This window comes from Mytilus galloprovincialis, chromosome 3, assembly GCF_965363235.1.
Source record: "Mytilus galloprovincialis chromosome 3, xbMytGall1.hap1.1, whole genome shotgun sequence".
NCBI lineage: Eukaryota > Metazoa > Mollusca > Bivalvia > Mytilida > Mytilidae > Mytilus > Mytilus galloprovincialis.
The window spans coordinates 101,528,677-101,538,063 of NC_134840.1; positions in this window are offsets into that span (position 1 = coordinate 101,528,677).

Here is a 9,387-nt window from a genome sequence, read left to right on the forward strand (position 1 = left end):
TTAATGTTTTTTAGACTGAAAGAATCAAGACGTCAATATAAAATTGTAGCTAATGTAAACTGTAATTTTACTAAAAATAATTTTCTTTATTCAGTTTTTGCCATATACAAACTGTATTACCCGTAGAGCTTTATTAATTGTCAAACCGAACTTAAGCTGAATGATCCTTATGGTATCTAGAATAAAGTTTATGCTTTATTTTCTGTTTCGTCAAAAAACATGGCCACCATGGCTAAAAATAGAACATAGGGGTAAAGTGCAGTTTTTAGCTTATATCTCTAAAACCAAAGCAGTTAGAGCAAATCTGACATGAAGTAAAAGTGTTCATAAGGTCAGAGACCACAATTATCGTCCCTTGATTTTTGTTGTTCACGAATATAGTCCCTAGTGTTGACAGTGGGTTACTTGCCATTAATTTTTATACCCCTTTCAAATTTATTTCTCCATGTTTAATGCCTCAAATTGCAAGTAGGGGGTGAAATTACACTGTAAAAAAATTTGGGTCCAGAATTTTAAAGGAAAGTAGTGATTTGGTCCAGCTGAAAAAGGTTAAAAATTAGCACTTCGGAAGCTGTCAAAAGATTTCAAGACGCCCTAAACATAGAATTGTCCATATTTTGAGTTAGAGCCGATGAAGTTTTCTATAATTTTGAATTTTGATATAATTTGTCCCAAAAGTAGTTCAACACACTGTAAAAATTTCTTTGAGAAAGCGCAGGTGGAATTTTTTTTATTTTCATTTATGTTCTAAAAGAAATGCACTACGAAATAATTGTGTTCTCGGACCATAAGGTAACGTTCTATCAGCCCTGAAATTTTCAGATGAATCTAATAACCTATTGTTGGGTTGCTGCCACTAAATTGGTAATTTTATGGAAATTTTGCAGTTTTTAGCTCACCTGGCCCGAACGGCCAAGTGAGCTTTTCCCATCACTTGGCGTCCGGCATCCGGCGTTGTCGTCGTCCGTTGTCGTCCTGCGTTAACTTTTACAAAAATCTTCTCCTCTGAAACTACTGGGCCAAATTAAACCAAACTTGGCCACAATCATCATTGGGGTATCTAGTTTAAAAAAATGTGTCCGGTAACCCGGCCAACCAACCAAAATGGCCGCCATGGCTAAAAATAGAACATAGGGGTAAAATGCAGTTTTTATAACTCAAAAACCAAAGCATTTAGAGCAAATCTGACGGGGTGAAATTGTTTATCAGGTCAAGATCTATCTGCCCTGAAATTTTCAGATGAATCGGATAACTCGTTGTTGGGTTCCTGCCCCTGAATTGGTAATTTTAAGGAAATTTTACTGTTTTTGGTTATTATCTTGAAAATTATTATAGAAAGAAATGAACTGTAAACAGCAATAATGTTCAGTAAAGTAAGATTTACAAATAAGTCAACATGACCGAAATGGTCAGTTGACCCATATAGGAGTTATTGCCCTTTATAATCAATTTTTAACCATTTTTCGTAAATCTTAGTAATCTTTTACAAAAACCTTCTCCTCTGAAACTACTGGACAAAATTTATCCAAACTTGGCCACAATTATCTTTGGGGTATCTAGTTTAAAAAATGTGTCCGGTGACCTGGCCAACCAACCAAGATGGCAGGCACGGCTAAAAATAGAACATAGGGGTAAAATAAAGTTTTTGGCTTATAACTCAAAAACCAAAGCATTTAGAGCAATCTGACATTTGTTAAAATTGTTTATCAGGTCAAGATCTATCTACCTTGAAATTTTTAGATGAATCTGACAATCTGTTGTTGGGTTCCTGCCCCTGAATTGGTAATTTTAAGGAAATTTTGCTGTTTTTGGTTATTGTGTTGTATATTATTATAGATAGACATAAACTGTAAACAGCCATTATGTTCAGCATAGTAAGATTTACAAATAAGTCAACATGACCGAAATGGTCAGTTGACCTCTTTAGGAGTTATTGCCCTTTATAGTCAATTTTTAACCATTTTTCATAAATCTTAGTAATCTTTTACAAAAATCTTCTCCTCTGAAACTACTGGGCCAAATTTAACCAAACTTGGCCACAATTATCTTTGGGGTATCTAGTTTAAAAAATGTGTCCAGTGACCCGGCCAACCAACCAAGATGGCCGCCATGGCTAAAAATAGAACATAGGGGTAAAATGCAGTTTTTGGCTTATAACTCAAAAACCAAAGCGTTTAGAGCAAATCTGACATGGGGGTTAAATTGTTTATCAGGTCAAGATCTATCTGCCCTGAAATTTTCAGATGAATCGGATAACTCGTTGTTGGGTTCCTGCCCCTGAATTGGTAATTTTAAGGAAATTTTACTGTTTTTGGTTATTATCTTGAAAATTATTATAGAAAGAAATGAACTGTAAACAGCAATAATGTTCAGTAAAGTAAGATTTACAAATAAGTCAACATGACCGAAATGGTCAATTGACCCCCTAAGGAGTTATTGTCCTTTATAGTCAATTTTCAGCAATTTTTATAAAATTTGTAAATTTTTACTAACATTTTCCACTGAAACTACTGGGCCAAGTTCATTATAGATAGAGATAATTGTAAGCAGCAAGGATGTTCAGTAAAGTAAGATGTACAAAAACATCACCATCACCAAAATACAATTTTGTCATGAATCCATCTGCTTCCTTTGTTTAATAGTCACATAGACCAAGGTGAGCGACACAGGCTCTTTAGAGCCTCTAGTTGGTTATTATCTTGAATAGCATTAATGAGAAAGATAAACTGTAAACAGCAAATATGTTCAGCAAAATAAGATCTACAAATAAGTTTTTATGATCAAAATTTTCAAGAGTTATTGCCCTTTAAGGACAATTTTACACAATTTGTTTATCATGTTTTCTAACTTTAAAAAATCTTCTCCTTTGAAACTACTGAACCAATTCCAACCAAACTTAAGTTGAATGATATGATTTTTGCTCTTTTCTAAGTAATCTTGAATTGATTAACGATATGCATACCTGCCAACATTTCAAAATGCCCATGGGGGTTTAACATGCTAGAGGGCTGTCATAGTCCTACAAAACCTTTAAAGGGGCCTTCAAAACTGCATTTTCAAACACTTATTAATATACATTAAACCAAAAAAAATAAACTACGATGAATTGGACACTTAATCTCTTAAACAAAAGATAAATGCCAAAAAATGAAGGTTAGCGATTCAGGGTCTTGAGAGCCTCTTGTTTATTGTCTCGCCTTGACGGAGTCAAAAAGCAAGACATAGGTATGCTGTTATCATGTATTAGTTTGTGATTAAGTCAATTCAAGGGAAACTATTAGTGGTAGGCCAATGTTAATTGGTATTCAGTTATCTAAGCATTGGAACATCTCATTTCCATAGAGAATATTTGGCCTTGCCCTTCAGTCACAGTCTAATGACTTTGAAACTTATCTCAGTTTACATGTATAAGTTTGTGATTAGATCAGTTTAAGATGAACTGCTAATGTTATATCAATGATATTTGGTATGCAAATTTGAAAGTTTTGTTTCCATTGAGATTATATAGCCCCACCCATCTTCATGCTTTATTGACTAAGAAATTTTTACATAGTTTACAAGTAAATTTTGGTATTTACATTTGTGAACGACTTATAATAAAGACAATGGTATTTGGTATGCAGTTGTATTAGCATTGGCCCAATTCATTTACATGGATATTGTTTAGCCTTGTAACTCAGTCATGGTTCATTGACTTTGAATGGTTGCATAACTTGTGTAAGATGTTAAGGTATTTGCATAATCAAAATTTCAAAAAGGCGAGACATATCTCTGTGATAACAGTTTATTTGCAAATTATTCATTCACAGTTTTGAAAAGAATGTAAGAGGTCTTGGGTTTAATGAGTTTTATCTTTAATACTTTAGCTTATAATATGTGGCACTAGTATATTGACATCAGAACAAGCAATTGAATGAAAGGTAAAATAACAGAAATAGCGAACTTCAAGGGAAATTCAAATCCGAAAGTCCTTTATAATCTGGCAAAATCAAAAGCTCATATACACCAAACAAATGAAAATAAAATCTGTCATATTTCTTACTTGATACGTGCATTTCCTTATGTAGAAAATGGTTGATAAAACCTGGTTTTAGAGCTTGCGAAGCATCTCGTTCTGTGACATAACGTGGTTCATAAACTTTCTGCTCAGACATAAAACGTTTTATTATAAGTCTAAGAAGGAGATGTAAGCTAAATTGTAGCCTTTTAAAGTCATAAGAAACGATAGACCGGTGAAAAATAATGTTCATCCAATTCTTGAACAAATGCATACAAACGTCATAAACTTAGTGTTCTGTGCACGAATTTATCATTGTTTCGTGTAAATTTTGTATAATCATCATTTTTTTTTCAATTTGACAAAAAATCAACAAAAAAGCATGGCAATTGAGCACGTGTTTAACATGTAAATTCAGATAAAAGTTTATTTTAAGGACATCCATGCGTATTGCGATCACCGGATTTTTACGAGATGGGTCACACTGAGATCACTTTGCATACGGAAAATATGTCGGGGGAATTGCTTCCTGGAAGGAATCAATTAGAATAAAGTAAACTTCTTCTAAATATGAATAAATTAAAGAATTTTCTTCAGAAAAAAGTATATGTACATAAGTTTTATAATATAAACTATCCATTGAGTTATAAAAAAAACATATGTATTATTTTTTTTTTAATTTGAGGTTTCTTATGACTTCAAACTAATATTTTTATCTCAAGTTTTAGTCCTAAACTATCATTATGATCTTAAAACCAATCAAAAATATTTCGAACAATCAATTATTCAGTCATGTTCAGATTATATTTTCAGACTTAACGTTCAATAGTTTTTGTCGAGCCTGCAACTTTTGTTGCAGAAAGCTCAACATAGGGATAGTGATCCGGCGGCGGCGGCGGCGTTAGCTAACTTCTTAAAAGCTTTATATTTTAGAAGGTGGAAGACCTGGATGCTTCATACTTTGTATATAGACGCACATGTTACGAAGTTTCCGTCAGTCACATGTCCAATGTCCTTGACCTCATTTTCATGGTTCAGTGACCACTTGAAAAAAAAGTTCAGATTTTTTGTAATGTTGAATTCTCTCTTATTATAAGTAATAGGATAACTATATTTGATATGTGCGTACCTTGCAAGGTCCTCGTGTCTGTCAGACAGTTTTCACTTGACCTCGACCTAATTTCATGGATCAGTGAACAAGGTTAAATTGTGGTGGTCAAGTCCATATCTCAGATACTATAAGCAATAAGGCTAGTATATTCATTGTATGGAAGGACTGTAAGGTGTACATGTCCAACTGGCAGGTGTCATCAGTGGTTATAGTTAAGTTTTTGAGTTTTGGTCTTTTTATCTAATTCTATATACCATAGGTCAACTATATTTGGTGTATGGAAATATTTTATGATCTTTATGTCAGTCGCGCAGGTTTTATTTGACCGTTACCTCATTTTCACGGTTCATTGCAGTGTTACGTTTTTGTGTTTTGGTCTATTTTTCTTAAACTATAGGTAATAGGTCAACTATATATTTTGTAGAGAAGAATTGTTAGCTGTACATGTCTGCCTGGCATGGTTCATCTGACCTTGACCTCATTTTTAAGGTTCATTAGTCTTTGTTTAGTTATCTTGGTTAATGTTCTGTTTTTGTGATAGTTGTAATTTGAAAGCTTAGTAAAGAAGGCGAGACATTTCAGCGTGTGCACTCTTGTTCAGGCTATCGATAAAAAGTACAATTACAAAAATACTGAATTCCAAAAAGTTGAAAACGAAAGTTCTTTATTAAATTGCAAAATCAAAAGATCAAAAACATCAAATGAATCGAAAATAAAAAAAATAAGAATAAAACAATCAAAAGAAAAAAAAAGAACTCGCTGTCATATTCCAGACTTGGTACAAGCATTTCCTCATCTAGAAAACGTTGGATTAAGACTGATTTACAGCTAGCTTACAGTCGCATAGATTTCCATTATATTGAGTAAAGCAAGCAGACATAATATGTAAAAGTGTCCCAAAAAGGGAACAGCAGTCAACATTGTGTTAAAATCTTAATCGCTATAAAAACAAAATTAAATATAAACATAAGCAATAATGAAAGACAAGAATACAAAAATGGCAATATCACAGTTAAACAATGGCGGGATGTATACCTAAAAAGGACTAAACAGTAAAGGTTGGAAACATACAAAAACAAATTATACAGACACTGTAGCACGTTAGATGAGATGTTGATTGTACAGGTTATAAAAATGATTTACGTGCGTCTGTAACTGATATGATTGTCTGATATATTTATCATAGATAAGAAATGGATTTTGGGTATAGTAGTCACTTAACCGTTTAGACCATATACTGAACAGATTTAACGGAATGCAAGTTGTCTGAACAGTACTGAATCTCTGTAGAAAGTACATCTGAATAAAACATTACTATAAAAGACGGAAAATGATTTGAGGGGTGAAAAATATCAGAGGGACATTCAAACTCCTAAATCGAAAATAAATTGACAATTCCATGGCTAAAAAATAAAAAGACAAACAGACAAACGATAGTATACAAATCACAACATAGAACTAAGCACAACAAACCTAACCAAACACTGGTGGTTAATTATTTGTTTAGTCTTTTAAGAGCTGTTTCAATCAAAATGAGCATTTCAGGTTATAATTGGTTTACTTTTGAAGGTCATCAACAGTGCACAAGATAAACCTTTCAAATATTAAGTTTCTTTGTTAAAGTGTCTTTTTCTTTAAATCACTTACAAGTCCAGAATGTTTACCACTGAAACAATATCTTCAACAAGAATGTGTCCAAAGTACACGGATGCCCCACTCGCACTATCTCTTTCCATGTTCCATGGACCGTGAAATTGGGTAATTATCTAATTTGGCATTAAAATAAAAAAGATCATATCATAAGCAACAAGTTTACTAAGTTTCAAGTTGATTGGACTTCAGCTTCATCAAAAACTACCTTGACCAAAAACTTTAACCTGAAACTCCCACCTTCATTTTCTATTTTCAGTGGACCGTGAAATTGGGGTCAAAAGTCTAATTTGGCTTAAAATTAGAAAGATCATATCATAAGCAACAAGTGTACTAAGTTTCAAGTTGATTGGACTTCAGCTTCATCAAAAACTACCTTGACCAAAAACTTTAACCTGAAACTCCCACTTTCATTTTCTATGTTCAGTGGACCGAGAAATTGGAGTCAAAAGTCTAATTTGGCTTAAAATTAGAAAGATCATATCATAAGCAACAAGTGTACTAAGTTTCAAGTTGATTGGACTTCAAATTCATCAAAAACTACCTTGACCAAAAAATTTAACCTGAAATTCCCACTTTCATTTTCTATGTTCAGTGGACCGTGAAATTGGGGTCAAAAGTCTAATTTGGCTTAAAAATTAGAAAGATCATATCATAAGCAACAAGTGTACTAAGTTTCAAGTTGATTGGACTTCAGCTTCATCAAAACTACATTGACCAAAAACTTTAACCTGAAACTCCCACTTTCATTTTCTATGTTCAGTGGACCGTGAAATTGGGGTCAAAAGTCTAGTTTGGCTTAAAAATTAGAAAGACATATCATAAGCAACAAGTAAGTTTCAAGTTGATTGGACTTCAGCTTCATCAAAAACTACCTTGACCAAAAACTTTAACCTGAACGGATGGACGAATTGGACTTCAGCTTCATCAAAACTACATTGACCAAAAACTTTAACCTGAAACTCCCACTTTCATTTTCTATGTTCAGTGGACCGTGAAATTGGGGTCAAAAGTCTAGTTTGGCTTAAAAATTAGAAAGACATATCATAAGCAACAAGTAAGTTTCAAGTTGATTGGACTTCAGCTTCATCAAAAACTACCTTGACCAAAAACTTTAACCTGAACGGATGGACGAACGGAGCCACAGACCAGAAAACATAATGCCCCTCTACTATCGTAGGTGGGGCATAAAAACCTATGAGCAAATCATTCTTTTAATATCTCATTTCTGAATCAAACTAGCAAAACAATTTGGACTAAAATTACCAAAATATTTTGACATTACCAACACACTGGCATGGGGTCACATCTACCACCACAACAGTATCAGAAAAAAATTATAATAACAATGGTAAACAAATACAAACAAATGTTTAATAACCGAAGGTCTATTTAGGGTCTATAAAATGAAGATGAATAAGCAATTGAAATAGTTTACTACAACCACATTTTGAGCCTGTATGATGTCAGGGTATCAGAACCATGGGCTGTGTTTTGTTGGTTATTCTGTTTTGTATCCCTAAATAGATATAAAATTGATGAAATATTTCTCTATAATTTTTTATATAAAACCAAAGCTTCAGCAATATTCGAATTTTTAATTTTAAGAGTTGTATTTTATTACAAACTTATACTTTTGCCCACATTTAAACCACATACACAAACCTATAAGCCCATATATCATTTATGGCATTGACATTAAAAGTTCTGTTTCACAATTGTCACAATTACGTAAGTATTTGTTTCTTATTTGTATTTTGAATTCATGTTACGTAATCCATCTGTACCCAGGAACGATTACAAAGATATCCGATCCCAAAAAGAGTATCAACTGATCGTTTAGAGTTTTATAGCTATAGCCTTCATGGTTCCAAATATTTTTTTTCAACTTTGTCATTACATCATGTACTTGATGAGGTACAGTAGGTATCATGTACATAGCGGTAGGTATTGTTATTGCCAACTCACTTATAGAAACATTCAAGATTTCAGATACTATAGCCAATATGTCAACTAGCTTTGGTTTATAGAATGATTGTAAAGTGTACATGTCTGACTTGCAGTTTCAATTCACCTTGACCCCATTGTCACGGTTGAAAGGTCAGTGATAGTTTTTTTGTGGTTTGATCTATTTTTCAGATACTATTTCAATTGATCGGATTTTCCGTTATGACTCTTCCTCGGAGTTCCAAATTTTTTGTGATTTTACTTATTAATCATCTGCATTTTTCTTATCGAATGATTGTTATAAGGTTAACATGTGTGACTAAAAGGTTTCATTTGAATCGGACAATTAAACAATGTTTAGGTTTATCTGTTTCATCCAATTCTCAGATGCAAATTTATATTGTGTAAACAGAATGCTTGAAAACTGAACATGCCTGTCTGGTAGGTTTGAATTGACATTGACTTCAATTTCGTGGTTCATTAGTGACTGTTAAGTGTTTATGGTTTAGTTTGTTAGTTATGTTAGTAATATGTCAACTTTATTTTGTGCAAGGACTTATTTTATAGTGTAAACGTTGTCTCTCGTTGTTCATTTGACCTTATACTCAATTTTATTGTTCATTTGTCGAAGTTTAATATTTGTAATAAGGTCTGTTATTCAGATAAATTAAGCAATAATCTT